This window comes from Vespula pensylvanica, chromosome 1, assembly GCF_014466175.1.
Source record: "Vespula pensylvanica isolate Volc-1 chromosome 1, ASM1446617v1, whole genome shotgun sequence".
NCBI classification, from domain to species: domain Eukaryota; kingdom Metazoa; phylum Arthropoda; class Insecta; order Hymenoptera; family Vespidae; genus Vespula; species Vespula pensylvanica.
Genome location: NC_057685.1, coordinates 12940443 through 12957330, shown reverse-complemented (window position 1 = coordinate 12957330; position 16888 = coordinate 12940443). Strand labels below are relative to the sequence as shown.

Genomic DNA, 16888 nt, shown 5'->3' with positions numbered 1-16888 from the left:
AGGCTACTCCCCTTGGCACTCACGAGTTCTCCTCTTTGTTCTTTCGCACTCCCCGTAGAGTGGCAAACAGGAGTTGCCTTATTTGGAGGAGACAAGGAACGATCAACTTAAACAAATGACATCAAGCAAAGTTTCGCCGAGGAGCCTGATTACCCGGTGCCTCGTTAAGGTCGCCGTTTTAGAGCATTGCTATTAATTACGATCACCTCTTACGTTAAAGGGAGAACACGCTGACAAGGAGCCACCATATCGTGTTGCTCATGATTACAAAACATTCCCCTTTCGCCCTATTATATATCGTCTCTCTTTCTTTATTTTTATTTAATTCAAATCACCTATGTAAAATATACATCTTTTGAACATTTTTCAAATCGGAAAGAACATTGAAAGGTATCTTGTTCCTCGCGCACACACATACACATAAATTAAAGTTAATTTTGACTCCCTTCTACAAATTTTCTTAATCTTTGCATAACACCCTAAAGTCTTCGAGTATAAGAAAGTTGAACGAAACGCGAGATGATCGTAAAAAAGAATACAAGGCTAATTATACTCTGAGAAACTATACGAACCGACGATAGAGAAAGAGAGAGAGAAAGAGAGAGAGAAATAGGAAGATAGAGATAGAAATAGAGATAGAAAGAGAGCGAGGTACATAAATTAAAAGTCATCTGGACGTCTGGCAAGAAGTCTGAAATATCCTTCGAAGAGTGGAAGGAAGAAAAGGATTTGATGAGGAGTACCGGACGACCGAACGCAGAATGCCGTGGATGCCGGTGGAGAGTTTCGAAAAGGAGGAAAAAAAGTCGAAAGTCGGGATACAGCGAGGCGATTCTCTCCTTCCTTTTCTTCCTCTTCCTCCTCTTTCGTGTCGTCGTGGGTCCTCCTCCTCGTGCCTACTTTCGCTTCTCCTCGTCTCTTCTGCCAGACCTTTCCCATCCTCTTCCTTGCCCTTTCCCCTATTCCCTTTCTTCTACCTGGCCCTGTTCATTCTGTCCCTTTCTCGACTATAGAAGCGGCATCTTTTGAGGGAGAAATCGGAGCAAAAAGGCCAGGAGGGAACACGGCGAGCAACCGTGTTAACTGCGCTGCTTATGCATTCATATCCTTGTTTCGCGACAACCTGCTGATTGTTTCCACAAAACGCGAGAACCCCCTTGTAGTCGTCGTATTCGAGGCCGGTTTTTCGGTGAGTAGTAGCTGCTGCTATCGACGAAGCAAGCCGGTCGCTCGACCGTAGGTGCTGTTTAAGACGCGAACTCGACCGGCAAAAAGAACCAATTTGTATGCGGGTGAATGCTCCAACTCCATTCCATTTCTCGCTCCTCCACTCCTTATTATTCTGATTATTCTTTCTTTGTAATTTTTCTACGAGCAACAAGATAACGGACAATTTCTTCTCGGTTTGAGAGTTTCAAGAAAAAGATGAAAATATTGTAGTAGGATAGTTCGCGATCCTCGCTTAGACCGAATCGAATCGTGCTGGGAAGTAAGATGAACGAGATAACGGAAAGGAATTTCTTCTTTTTAGTCGAGTTTAAAGAGAAAAGATGAACATATTATAGTACATAGTTGCGATCTTTACTTTGATGTTAACTTAGTTCGAAAGGAATAACGGAGAATTTCTCCTTGGTCGAATTTGAAGAGAAGTAAAAATATATCGTAATGGATGTTTGCGATCTTTCGACGAATGTTAACTTAGGTCGAATCGAAGGGATCTGGGAATTACGTTCCTTTCGCTTAGTCCTGCAAGTCGTAAATTAAAATGGTGGCTCGCTTCGTTGGCCGCTTCGAATGGAAAATCGTTCTATAAACGGTTTTCGCGAAATGTGAACCGCACACGTTGTCAGAGAGTGTGTGCCGCTACGTGGGTGGAGTTGTAAAGGCGGCTACTAGAGTAGCTAGTATATATATCTGTGTGTGTGTGTGTGTGTGTATACATATATATATATATATATATATATATATATATATATATATAGCTACTACCGGTAGCAAACATCGTAACGTAATTTACTGCTATTTACATGCGTATAATGGACTCTGCCGCATGGTTTTATCGCTTTTCGTCGCTTTTATCATCGCGAACGATCGTTCGAAAGGCAAGAAAGTACGAACTCGAGAGAGATTTGCGAGAGTGACTCGTCGGCGAGTTAACGCGAGGTAGCTACATACGCATAGTAATCTAATAGCTATGATACTCTGCGTCTCACATTCACTTGAATTCAGCACTTCTCTCAAGAGAAATCTCGAAGTGTCGACGAGACGTTATCTGAAGCACTGACGAATTCCAGAGAGAGAGAGAGAGAGAGAAAGAGAGAGAGAGAGAGAGAGAAGAAAGTGAGAGAAAGAGAGATAAGAGATGATCGAAACGTTTCCTTTTGATCCCTTAAAATTCTCGATTCAAAGTAGCAAAGATAAAATCGAGTATCCGAAGAAGATACGCGTCGGTCAGAGATGCTTCCAGGTACTTCGAAGAGAGAGTATTACGTCTTGAAAAGAGAGAGACAGGAATCGATCGTTCATCGATCGTCCTTCTTTTTTTCTTCTGGTTCGGATTATGCGATAATGGAGCGAAGAAGAAGATCCGTATAAAGAAGCGTGGAAGAAGGAGCAGAAAAAATTAAGGAGACGCGCGCGAATAAGAGAGAGAGAGAGAGAGAGAGAGAGAGAGAGAGAGAGAGAAAAGGGAAAGATAAAGAAAGAGAGATAGCATAAAGAGGAAGAGGGAGATAAAGAAGATGAAGAATAAGTCCGAGTTAACGGTAAAGTTGGACGTGATCGCAGTCTCGATGGTTTGGTCTCGCGAAGGTATATCATGGATCCTCTGTCTTCCTCTCTCTCTCTTTCTCTCTCATACTCCTTTCGATCCTCCGTATATCTCTGGCACGACGACGAGCCCAACAGAGAGAAGGAGGTTTGATTTAGAACACGGCAGAACGCCGCTGTCGGACTGCCTTCCGACAAAAACGAGGTCTGCTTAACCAACCGAGAGGTTTGCCGGTTCCAGCGCCGGCTCCAGCGAAGCTTCACTTTCCCACTGGCCCGTATATGGCTCAACATTTTATCTTATATAGCCTTCGTAGCTAAGGATCGCACGATCGGATACCATGAAGCTGCGTCAATCTCGAACACCCTGAACTTTTCGATCGGTCGGAAGTTTCCTCTCTGCTTCTTTTTTTTTCTTTTTCTTTTTCTTTTTCTTTTTCTTTTTCTTTTTAACGAAAAATCATGAGATCTTAAATCGTCTAACGAAACGATATCCGAAAAAGAAAGGAAGAAAGAAAAAAATCAGAGATAAGAGAAAAGAGAAGTGGATCGTGCAAGGGGAATATTTCGAAGAATCTCAAGAAGCAATTTCTCTTTCTAGAGAGTCGAGTCAAGGAGGGTCGTCTCGTGCTTGCTCTGGATCGTGACTCTAAAGGTTCGCGAAGGAGCGAAGATACTCGCGAGATCCCTTCGTGTTCCTTTCGTTTCTTCTTCTTCTTCTTCTTTTCTCTTCTCTTCTTCTCGGAGAACGATCGATTCACGAAGCGGCATTTAGAGGAGGCAACAAAAGCGATTCTCTCACGAGAGTAACGTCACGATTAAAGCGAATAGCATTACTCTCGTTCGTGCAATGTCGGGGGAGCGTCGTGTCGTCGATTTTGCGAGTGCTCGCTTAACGTAACGTAAAGAAGAATCCTTGGGATTTGCTTCAACTCGTTCTCTGGCGATTTGTCGGGAGTCAAGAGATAGAGAGGAGGCCATAAAGGTGAGAAACGGTTGGTGAGACGGGTCGACTGGCCTCAAGCGAGGAATCATTGTTGTTCCCCTTGCCTTCCACTTCGTCCAAAGGACGAGCAGTAAAACCGTACGATAATTATCGTCCAGCGCGTTGCACGACGCGTTTGCGACGTCGACTCTCGCCAACTCTCGCCAAGCTCATTATCGCACCCTACGAAAGCTGTTCTCTCTCTTTCTTTCTTTCTCTTTATCTCTTTCTCTCTCTCTCTCTCTTTTCTTCTTTTTCCTCGGACGTCTTCTCGCGCAATCTATAGCGTACCGATATACGACGATCGATCGGACCACAAGAAAATTTGTAGTAACGTATTTTTCAAGTACGTACTATATAACTATCTGTGTACGTAAATACATACGAGCTATAATTTCATGTAAAACCCACACCTACTGGTTCTTCGTAATGTCAACGATGTGATGTCTCGTTAGCGACGCTACGTGGAGTTTTTTTCTTTTATCATTAGAAGCACCTTTTTATGAACTTTTATAGTATTGCTATACGATGATATGATATATGCATTGGATCTCTTTCTCTCTTTATTCCTTTCTCCCATGGTAACCAAGCAAGGTAGATTTCTCGTGACGTTTAAAAAATTCTCTTAAAGGCGGCACTTCCAGGAGACAACTTGGAATCGGCAGATCCAGTAGGATAAGAATTCACGGGATCGCTTCTGGCTCCGTATGGCGTGACTTTAGCACTCGCATCTTCTTCGCTCATGGCACAATGCCACGAAGCAGTAACCGGCTGCACGGAGCCAAGCTCACGCTGCTGCACAGCTTCTTTCCTTGTTTCTTATCTTCAAGATCTTTTCTTTACCTCCGCACGGAGTGTCCCAACCGGGTCGAGATTTCATGCGAGAGTTTTATCGACGATTTACGAGAACGATTGGACGTTGCAAAATGTTGTTGTACTTTGGAATGGATGTGAAATAACGTTGATTAGTTTTATACTGTAAACTTCACAGATCGATTTTTCAAAGTAGATGAGAAGATGAGTTTGAGCTACCATGTTGCAATTTACTTGTCCATGGACGAAGCTTTATTACGTTTTCTTTGGTAATCATTTTCTGATTCGCGATACGTATACGTGGAAAGAGATCGTTGGATGCTGTGGTCCATAAACGTTGGTCTGGAACGATATCTTCATATACGGTTTGAAAATCAGGTAATACAGATAATGTGGCGTGGATGAGTTTGCCAAGTGCAATTGCAGGTAAAATCGCTTAGATAAGATACGGGTATTTATGGTACATATGACCAGCAATAAAAATATTTTATATTTCGAAATGAATCGAGATAAAACCTAGTATCGGTCAAGTATTGATTTTTTCTTGTTCATCTGTCATTAATCGATTTTATCACATTATAGTATAAAATTTAACATACGAGAGTATCGAAAAATGCTACATTATATTTTTATTACTTTCATCTGTTTAAACTTCGACGTGACGTTTTCGCGATGATGTATTCACCATGAGCCGTTTTGCGAGTAAAAAAACTTACATTCAAATTCAATAATCCTTTTGTTAGAAACCGTACTAATTTCAAAATTTCATTAGTATTACTTAATAAATACGATATAACTGCTTTTGCGTCAGTTATTGTAAAATAATAGTCGTTTGGAATAACAAGTATCAGTATCGGAGAAAATGAATCATGTCAAGTGTATCATTAATGCAAATATATCACGTCGTGTTCCATCAAGTAAGTCTGAATTCTTTTAATTTATTGCAAATAATATCCTAGTAGGAAAAGAAATATCAGACGTGAGTCTAATCCTTTTCGAGGTTATACGGTCGAAAAAAGTATATTCTTTTTCATAGATACAAGAATAACACATTGTAGCAGTTGCAAAAGTGAAGTGAGCTTTAAACGACGCTCTTTCAAAATACGATCACCAAGAGTCGATGATACCTTTAAATTAATCATGAGAAAGATCTATCAGCTTTTGCTAGAACGCCGACGTGAAGAAACTAGAATTGGTAAAAAAGCAATAACTTACGGACAATCAGGAACAAGATCAAAATCTATTGCAACTTCAGTTAGAAAGTTCTTATCAGAAAGAAAATTACCGTTGCAATACATCGAAAATGTCACTCAGAAGCAAGAAGTTAGATTTAGCAGCAGCTCTACTATGTGCTATGATCATAGTATAAATTGCGAAGGCGATCGAGACAATCGATCGTATGCACAAATGATAACAGCTTATAACGAGACTATGATGACGATTTACAATACACCCAATATGATTCCTAATCGATCGAAGTCCAAAATGAACGTTAGATTATCTAAAACACTTTTCAGAACTACTTCGACCTTGTCCTATCCAACATATAATATTGAAAATTTTACTATCAAAGAGAGCAGCGAAGAAACTTCGACGACCGATTTAACATGCGCAGTCGATACAAATTTCAATCGTTCTAGATCGATCGATAATAATTTTTATGAAAAAGATAAAAAAACCAAGGACCTCGAGACTCAGACAGTTTCTAAAACAACTGAGCGTACATATGCGAGTATCATAGCTGATTATAGTGCTGCTGTGAACAAAGATCTTACTTCAGACAAAGATGAGGATCATCTTCCAAATTTATCAATGATTTCTCATTCTCCAATAAAAGTTACAACATCAGAGACAACAGATTTCATTTCGTCTCCTGTACTTGGCACGGATTCTCGTAAACAGATAAGTATAAATGAAGAAATAGATTGGCTTAGAAGAGTCGATAAAATTATTAAAGATCTGAAAAAATCAACTGGAGAGAAAGACAAGCAAATTGATAAGAACGTGTCTAGTCCGAAAGAAACAAACATTTTGAAAAGCGTTACGATAAACGAAGCTGCAAAAATCGACACAATGAAGTTTATCGAAGTAACATCAGAGGAAACTTCGTTTCCCGAGAAAAACATAAATGAAGAAAGTTTAAAGAATTACAAAGAAAAACAAAAAATTCGAGAGATCAAAACGGATAAAGTCGATGATATCAAAATGACTAGCCGAAGTTCATCACCCACTTACAAAAATCCAACTACGTCGAATCTCACTTCCACTTCTAAAAAGACTTGGTCACAAATACCAAAAAATACAGAATCAAATATTTTGCACGATCCACAAGTTGAATTACGTATGGTACCGTCTGGAAACGAATCGGTCGTCTCCGTTAACTTAGAAGGGATTACAAAAGTAATGGAGTCGAAGAATCCGAATTCGAAGGAATTGTCCATTGTTGTGTCGAATAATAAGAAACTTTTGTCCAAAGCGTTACCAAAAAATGTTAAAGGTGAACATCAATCAAATTCATGTTCGATGCATATTTCGATTAGCGAAGGATCGTTACCAGTAAAAGAACTCGAATTATCCCTTAATGGTAAGCCAATTTCAGACGTTAGAAGTATCAAGGCACGTTCAGAAACTTTGAACGTTCTTACTTCGTTGGACAAAGTTGAAATACGTGTACCTTACGCTAAAGATAATCTTAATACGCTGAATCAAAATACGAAAAACATTGTGAAAAATGTGGAAAATTCGGAATCCGTGCTGAAACTGCGAATAGCAACTGCTTTTGATGACAATAATCCACCTATTACTTCTGGTGACACAAAGAAGTTGTTACATAAACGAAGTGATCTCGAATCTGATAGTTCAAAAATGAAATTGGCTCATGCTGAAGATAACAACGTTAACGTGAAAATGTCGGAATTATCATCAACATCGATAAAAAGTAAAGACGAATCGAGTATTCAAAAAATTCCTGTTAAAAAGATGGAAAGACCAAGTGAAACCAATGTGAAGAAAACTTATAAATCCGATAAAATTCAGGAAAAATTCGAACGACCTACGTTCGCTAAAATTAAAAAGGATTCTTTGGAACGATCAAACGCTTCGACGTCCGTAAGTTCTAGGGACGATGTTAAGAAAAATGAGGCAGCAGGTGATATCGATTTGAGATTTTCGAAGACTTTTAATGATAAAGCAAGTATGAAGAGTAATTTGAACGTTAGAAGGGGTGGAGTTCCTGAACCAAAAATTGTTTCAAATAGCAGCGGAAAAAGTATTGAAAATGAATCTTCTAAACATACAAATTTAAAATCTGTAGCTACTGAAAAGAGTACGGTTAAAAGTAGCGGTTTGATTGATAAAGCTGCTGTAAAAAATCCAGCTTCTGAAAAAGCTTTTGGAAAATCTTCTGAAAAAGCTTCTGAGAAAGCTTCTGAAAAAGTTTCTGGAAAACCTTCTGATAAAACTTCTGAAAAAGATAAAGTTGTATCTTTGGCAGATATTGTGGCCAAGCATTCTCGTCGATCTTCAGATGGGAACTCTTCTCCAGTTTCTAATAAATCTAAGCCTAGTTCTGGTAAGTCAGATGGTCAGAGGTCTCCACGGTCGAATAAACATGATTCTAAAACGATCGATGATATTACAAAAAAATTCGTTTCAAATAATCAATCATCCAAAACTGACTCGTATGATGAACGTATGTTGTCAAAGTCGTTACCATGGCGGTCTGATTCGTACATGAAATCAAAGAAAGAAGAGGATAATCAGAAAAGTTTTTCAGCGTCAACGAATGTGACGGATAAGCAAAAAGCAAACCAGTCAAATCGAACATATGCTTCGAATGATAAAGTACAATCAAAGTTGACGCAAGATTCATTGTCAAAAGAAAAGAAGTCTTCAACAAAATGGCAGAATCCATCTGTTGAAGTTAAATCTAGCAAAGTAGAGAACAAGTACGACATAAAAGATTCAATGACGTTTTCTAAACCGCTTGACGGTGAAAAGACATCGAAAAGTTCAAGCACGTTCAAAAGTGGAAACGTTCAAATCACACGCGATGATCCCGTTCTTGTCAACGAGAAAACTACGAGTTATTCGTCTTTGAATGCGGTAAAAATAGCCGAGGAAAAGTTAAATAAGCGGAACGACGCTTCTTTGAAGCGAGAAGTAAAGAATGTTAGTACGACGAAGGAAGTAGAAAGTATGAAGAAAAATGTTCCTGATGAGAAACGTTTAACAACGGAGAAGAAAGATAGCGTTGGAATACAAATGAAGGAGTCACCGAAGTCTGATGCTCTTATGAAAAATATCGATCCAGGAATAAATCCAAGTCAACAAAATATCGACAAAGTGAGGAACGAGAAATTAATTCGTCACAAGGTGGCATCGTTTGAAGAAAAATTGAACATGCAAACGAGCGATAAAAAGGATTCGTTAAATGACGTGGCGAAGCAAACGATGAATACGAATGATTTGAAGGACAGCAAGATAAATAATATTTTTAATTCCATGAAACCGATAGAAAAGAAGAAAGATGGGACTTTGATAGATTACGGTGTAAAAGTGGCATCGAGAAAGAAACCTGAAAAATTGACAAGTCGAATGAAAGATGTGGCAACGAACGAAGTTGCAAAAGATAAAGTGAAAGAAATGGATTCGATTAAGACGACGATTAGCGAGAAGGCAACGGAAAAGGAAAATCAACGTTTGGATAATCGTGATGAAATTAAAAGCGGTCAATTGACTAAACCGATCACTATACCTATACAAAGTCCGATAAAGTATAGTCCAAGAAACGTTGAAGTTAAAAAGATGGATAAGGTGACGAATGAATTGAAGTCGTTGAACAGTGATGATGCTGATAAAGGAAAAAAGTTAGATTTACTCAAAAAAGAAGTTAATTCAAAAGCTATTGATTCAAAGAATATTAAAAATGATTCGTTGCGTAAAAAATTAAACAAAACATTAGAAAAATTAAAGGAAAATGTGCCAAACACTGGAGAATCTCAAAAGTTTAAGCCTGTAAAATACTTTGATAATGATCCTATAAAGGAGCTCAATCCTTCTACCAAAGAAGAATCCACAAAAATAAAGAACATTCGTCCAAGATCGGACGAAGGAATAGTACAAAATCCTTCGAAATCATCTTCGAGGAGCAATACGAACACTTTAACGGATTCATTAACTGAAACGATACTACGATGTCCGTCGAAGGAATTAGAGAAAAAAAAATCCAAAAATTTATCCTATAAACATCCATTGAAAAATATTCAAGAAAATAGTAATATAACAGAAAAGCCGAAAGGATCTTCGAATTCTATAAATTTATTAGTAGACAACACAAATAAAAATAAAGGTGATTCCTCTGGATCTACAAATCATTCGGGAACACCTTTGAATCCCTCAAATTCGAATAATTCGAGTTCGTCCAAGAAGACAAAACCTTATTCCTCAATGGCTATAGAGTTGATAAAGTTCAACAAGTCACATAAATATAACTACAAAGAAACGGATGAACAAAATAACGTGAAAGATGAGTCTGCTAGTAAATTAAAAAGGCCAGAGAAAGAATTGGTATATGCCGTTTGGTTGCAACGTAAAAAAGAAACAACTGACGACAAAATGTCTTAACGATTATTAAATATCCAGAAATATTATTTATCGAATTAAAAAATTTCAAATTCTTTCAGTGCTTTGTAAGTTTGTGTAACGAAATAAAGAATAAACGAATACATAGTAGAGTGCAATCGACAAAGCTTTATTCCATTAAGTTCTATACACATGTAATTAAATTCTCGAATGACTTGAGAGTCTCGAGAAAGGATGCATAGTCACTATAGAGAAGACTTCAATACGCCTTGCGCAAGAGTAACCGCTTTTCGAACGTCTGTACGTTTTATTGGCGGGCCACGAGCGCGCAGGATTGGATAATTAAAATTCTCATTAAAAGCCGGTGTCGGCATCCTGAAACGCGTTGCAGACAATGGCTCCTAAAACGAGGCCGCCAGGGATCCAAAAGATAAAATGGGCTTGAAGGAGCAGGGGGAGGTGACGAAGGAGAAAGGAAAGGGCATGGATGGGTCTGTCTAACTGGCCATGAAGAAGGAAAAAAGCCCGTACTGATTCTTCTTTAGAATCGAGATATCTCTAAGGGATCTTAAACTCGTGTTTTCCTTTTTTTTTTCTTCTAAACCCTTTTGTAGTACACATTCTCGCCATATATATATATATATATATATATATATATATATGTATGTATGTATGTAGATAGATTATGTAACAACGGTTGTAAGTATTTAGAAAATTTCTTACGTAGGACATAGTTATTCTTTTATTAAATTCATAAATTTCCATAGTAACTGTCGTTTACAAGATTAACACGTATATATTATGTATATACATGTATATATTATGTAACAATGTCTGTAAATATTTCGGAAAGTTCTTGCGTAGAACATCCCTATATTCTTTCATTATATTCAACAATTTGCATAGTAAGTGTCGTTCGATGGAAAGAAGAAGCCGCATGACACATCAACCCGTAGGAAGGCCGTCGAAGGCTCCGAGGTCGAGCAATCGGTGCATCGTGATACCTGTCATTATGCCGATTCGTGGCTGGCACCAATTTTGGTCCCAGTATAAAGTCCATTCTTAGCGATAGGGTGAGGCTACATCGTCGAAGGGCGCCTTGGTGCGTGCCAAGGACCGAAACCCATTATTACGCAGGCGTTTACTGCGAACATAACTTCGTTCCGCCAGCTTGCCAGTCATTCCAAGTAATGCATCTCAAGAGAGTTCGACTTGGGGTTAAGCGAACTTTTATCGAGAAGAGAAATTCTTTTTCCTTTCTCTTTCTCTCTCTCTCTCTCTCTTTCTTTTTCTCTTTCTCTCTCTCTCTCTCTCTCTCTCTTCGTCATTTTTTTTGTAAAGATTTTTAATGTGTTTATTCTTTTGCATTTACGAAGACTCGGACCGTGATTATGTCCATATATTCTTCTTTTGAGGATTTGCCTTTCGGCTTGACGTTATTCGATTTTCTTTGGATTCGTTGTGTAATTAATTATTCGTATACGAATTTCTCATTATATATCTGAGAAGAAGAAGAAGAAGGAAAAAAAAAAGAAAAAATAAAACGAAAAGAAACGATCGGATAGAAAGTGTAAAGTTCACGCGCAAGTTACTCCTGGCGATAAGGCCGTTAATTATTGAGAGCAGCCAAGAACATCGTTCATCTAGAGGAATGCAGATGAGTTCTGGTTCCCTCTTTCCACTCCTCGACATTCATCTTGGATCTTCAGACCTCTCTTTCTCTCTCTTTTTCTTTTTCTTCAAGCTACCTTCTCTTTCTTTACTTTCTACCTTCCTTTTTTCTCCTTCTACGTCGCAACGCAAGTCGATCTGACCTCACGAGGGTCCGGTTCAACCTCGCGGCCCTACCTTACGCAGTTTTGATTTATCACGGCGTTCCTTGCAATTCCTTATAAATATCGAGGAACAACTCTCCTCTATGGTTCATCGTTCATCTCCGATGAGAGGAGCCATATCTCAGAAAACCTTACCGACTTTTCCTTAATCAGTGATTCGCAAGTTTATTCTTCTGCATTTGTTTAATACGAAATGTGAAATGTGAAATGAAAAAGTTAAAGAAAAAAAAAAAGAAATAAAAAAGAAAAAGAAAAAAGAAGAAAAAGAAAAAAGAGACAGACAAAAAGAAACAGACAGAAGGTCGAAAGATAAAAGTTCGAAGAACAAGAACCACTTTGAAAGCTATCAACCTTCTCGGTTAATGACTCTCACTTACGCAACACACGTATTCGGGATTGTCATTTGCATAATGCTTTCATTCCTATACTTATACATACATACATATACTTTATACATATATTCACAAAACGAAAGAGACAGAGAGAGAGAGAGAGAGAGAGAGAGAGAGAACATTACGAGAATACAACACGTGTTGAACGCGATGCGCTCGTAAAAGTATTCGAGTTACGATCATCAAAGAGCCGGATTCCAGTGTATCCACGGGCGTGCTATAAGTATGGTATACTTCATCGATGTTGGCCCTTAAGTGGCCCCTTCTACTCTCGTAAATTCACGGTTAGATCGGCGAAATGGTCGGAGCCAGTCAAGGTTTCGAATACGATCTTACGTATGATGATACGTACACGCAAGTCGATCTCTTGCATCTTCCAAATACGAAGAAAAAGAATTTTTTCAAACGAGAGTTCAAACTTTATCATCTCGAGTCTGTTTCCAGTTCGTGCTAACGTTCACACACGAACACACGTATAGGCATACACATACGCTTTAGCACACTTTGAAATCGCAAGGACGACGAGATCCCGCTATTCCTTCGAATTCGATGCGCTTCCGATCGTCCTTTGTTTGTTTTAATTATGCACTCGAGACAAGGGCAGCATCGTACCTTCTTCTCGTAACTACGTATCGCTAGCAATACCGATTTCTCTCTTGCGCGACTTTTGTATTATTTATTACCTTACAACGGATCGTCGCCTTGCCATCGAACAACCTCTTTCCTGTATTGGTCCGATCAGGGACGATCGACTTATATGATGTTACGAGGAAAATAGCATTCCGTTGATATTTCTTTTTATATTTCTTTCTTTTATTTATTTCTCTAGCTCTTTTTAACCGATCTTCATACGTCTATTAAGAGAAAACGTTTTATCTTTTCTTCATCGACTCCGTCCTCTTTCCTTTTGTATATTTTTAAATAAGTTTTAATTCTGAAGTGTCCCCGTAAAATTTGCAATATTTATTCTGGTTAATCCTTTCGAAGATAAAATCCTCTTCTCCTGGAAGATTTAAAGAAGAAAAATCACGAGTACGACGAGCACCTTGTGAATTTCGTTTCGTGCTTGGTTGCTTTCAAAATCTTTCTATCTCTCTTTCTTTCTCTCTTTTTTCTTCTTTTACTTTACACGTTCATTCGCTCGGCACTTAATCCTTTTCGATGGACGAGTAAAAAGAATTTGAAAGAGAGATATCGAGATGCTTGGAATGGTGTAAGATAAAAAAAGAAAATGAGAAAAAAAAAGAGGAAAGACCGATAAAGTCGCGAAATCGGCTCTCTCGAAAGAGGTAATCCTCTTAGGACGGTGCGCAACCGATGTCCATATGAGCGACGACGAAATCGTTTGAGAGTCGTTCCTTAGCGAGTGCGATGCTTAAGTCGCGAAATTATAGAAACATCAAGGCTTCTTAAAGCGTAAGCTCAAGCCGACTTAAGCCTTTCCTTTCCTATGCTTTTTCCATGGTAGTTCAACGGCTTCGTCGACAGTAAACAAGATTTCCGAACGTCAAGAAATCGAATAGAACAGCATAATTTTGAGAATCTTCCGAGTAAGAAAAAAAAAATTTTTAATTTCCTTATATTTCGAGATAACTTTATATCGATATGTTTTTATCGAAACTACTACGATTAAATGTCGTGCAATATTGTCTCGTTTTTCAAACGCGAATAAAAAAAAAAAAAATTCACACGCTTTAATATCTAATTTTTATATTTGAACGATGGTGGTCTTTAACATCAATTGCAAAAATACTTCTACGTTACTTCGCTATAAATCGATTACTTTATTGCTCGGAATGTCTTGGAATTTCATGCTTTTGCATTACCACAAAAGAAAAAGAAAGGGAAAACAAGAGGAGCAAGATGTCTTCGATATATTAGCGTAATTCGCTCTGTCCACCGTAAGGTAATGGGGTAATTGCTTTGTGAGTCTCCGCAAGCGTATTTCCTTTTTCATCTTGTCTCTTTTCGTTGCCACTTATGGGCTCCGTCGTCTTTTTAGCACGAGCCTTCGTTCTTGAACATTAACGATGCTTTCATCGGTATTTTACATACGGCTTGTTTCAGATTCAACTTTTTTGCTTATACAAATAAACTCGTGTTGTTTCGGTGTTAATAAATAAAATGCTATTGAATACGTTTAGATTTCTAACAAATAATAATAATGAAGTTACTAAAAATTCTAATGATAAAATAAGAAATCGTTGGATTCGATTTTATATTCCAGACATCGACGGCATTCGATTTTTCAAAAATAATAATAAAGATATTCCTAATACGGAATTTCTTCCTTGACGATCGTTCCATCCTCATCGCGAAGGTAGACCTCCATGGTAGCGGCGTTCTTTACGTTGACAAACGTGGTCTATCTTGGAGATTCTCGTCGCCTCCCTCGATCTTCGGACTTTCTTATTTTTTCCTGTCTCTTGCTGTTGACTGCAACGCGCCAAGTAACGAATAGACTATTGTCGCGTCAAGGTGCTATCGGCTTTGCATCTTTTCCTTGTTTTCCTTTCTCTTTCTCTATTTTTCTCTAGAAGCGAGAAGACCGCGAGTAGATCGTAGCTTTCGAGTGGAGTCTTTCTCGAATGGAACAACTCGTAGAAAGTCTTACGGAAACTTTGATCCGCTTCTTCGATTTGGTCTTTATCTCGTATCTATAGATTCCGAACATCGTTTTTATACGATCGTTACTCGTGTCACTCGTGTCAATGTTCTCTTCTCTCTCTCTCTCTCTCTCTCTCTCTCTCTCTCTCTTTCTTTCTCTCTTTCTATCTCTCATGTATAGGAACGCATTTTCCACGTTGAGTGTAATCGAAAGTCGATTAAAGTGCGAGAGACGATGGTGCTTGACTCTCGGTTCGTTTCTCTCGACCGTATCTGTAATGAGAATCGAAATCCTCCAGAGTTTTCTTTCTCTTTTTCTTTTTCTTTATTCCTTTTGCTAAAGATATACATTACGATATAAATAATCCGTACCATGGTGGAGCATATACCATTAACTGCAATTGTTTCTCAAGCTTCTTTTTTACATAGTCGATTGTTCGAAATATAATTTCAAGAGAAGGGACGATGGAAAAAAGAAAGGAAGAAAAAGAACATTCCTATTAATCTCGATGATTTCTTGCAGTACGAATATCTGTCTTTCGCATATTCGATGTTGTGCAACGTTTCTCACATTTATTTCACGATGAGACTTACGAAAGAAGTCGGTAATAAATAGTGACTGCAGAGTATCTAAAGACAGTTTTAAAGATCGTGACGATGTTTGAAACTCAACCACGAAGATAAGAAATTCGTATACTTTGGAACGCGAATTTCTTTCGAAGAAGAACTTTCGATATACCTTCGTCCATTTGGTAAGAAGGAAGGATCTGCATACGACCCGAGTTTGGGCCAAGTTTTTCTTCTCGTACAACGAGCTCGTGAAAACGTGAGAATGGCCAGACAGAGAGAGAGAGAGAGAGAGAGAGAGAGAGAGAGAGAGAGAGAGAAAGAGAGAATATAAGGGATCGTCGAGAATGCGTATCGCTTGGTAACAACGCTAGCAACGTTAGTGCGTGCCACAGCGTATAGACGATTTGCGTTAATGCGCTGGCATTCGGTATTGAGGAGGAAGGAGAGAATTAACGTGAGAGGGCAGCTTCGATCGCATCTATGTACATACGAGGAACGACTTTTCCATTCTAACGAGGCTTTCCGAATGTCGCGAGTGTATCCTTGCTTCGACGAGAGGAGTCGCTTCGTTACTACAGCTCTGGTCTTTCAAGGTGGATCGCTTTGGAGGTCACAACGCGTTCTCGCCGTGGGAAAGTGTTCTCACTGTTCACCGATCGATCGGTCATGCGACATTTCTCTCTTTCTCTGTTTCTCGAGTAATTCGAATATGCGAATGAGCGTGTTACTAGTTGTAAAATCTATGCATCTAGAGAAGCGTTCGAACATTTGTCGTTACCTTTGTTTAATGAGCAATGGTAGAAAAGCATGGATAAAAGGTGCACCTTCTTGATTAGATCATCAAGAATCGACCACCGGGTCTTCGGCAAATGGCGATTCACCGGGCAATGAAATGCAATTTATTCAGGTTAGGGATCACTCCCTGCGAAGATACAGTTCGCTTGACGCGTGGAACACCCAGGAGCGATGAGAGAAAGAGAAAGAGAGAGAAAGAGAGAGAAAGAGAGAAAGAGAGAGAGAGTCCGGAGAGCTCGTTATACGAGCAATGGGAATGCGACGAAGACGACGTGCGCCGCTCGTGGTGGACCACCCTGTTCGAAAGGAACAGAGAGGGATCGAGGGACAATGTCTTACTTGAATTTACTATCGGCCCTGTATTCTCCGTAACCGTTTGGCTTTCTTGCTACTACGAGGTCCATCGTAAGTTGCTTGGGAGTTTGCTCATCGTTCAAGGTTCAAGTTTTCGAGTTCATCATATAGCGTCCTTCATACGAGTCTAAATTCACCCTTCCAACCATTAAACAGTCACAACATGCGATGTCCGGTTCAGGAAT

The 16888-nt window shown here is 38.9% G+C and overlaps 1 protein-coding gene across 4 annotated transcripts in view; it reads right to left on the bottom strand.

Moving 5' to 3' along the window:
• Positions 1–16888, bottom strand: part of LOC122629427 (epidermal growth factor receptor) — a 113626-nt gene that overhangs the window by 20614 nt on the left and 76124 nt on the right. The gene's annotated exons all lie outside the window — the stretch shown is intronic.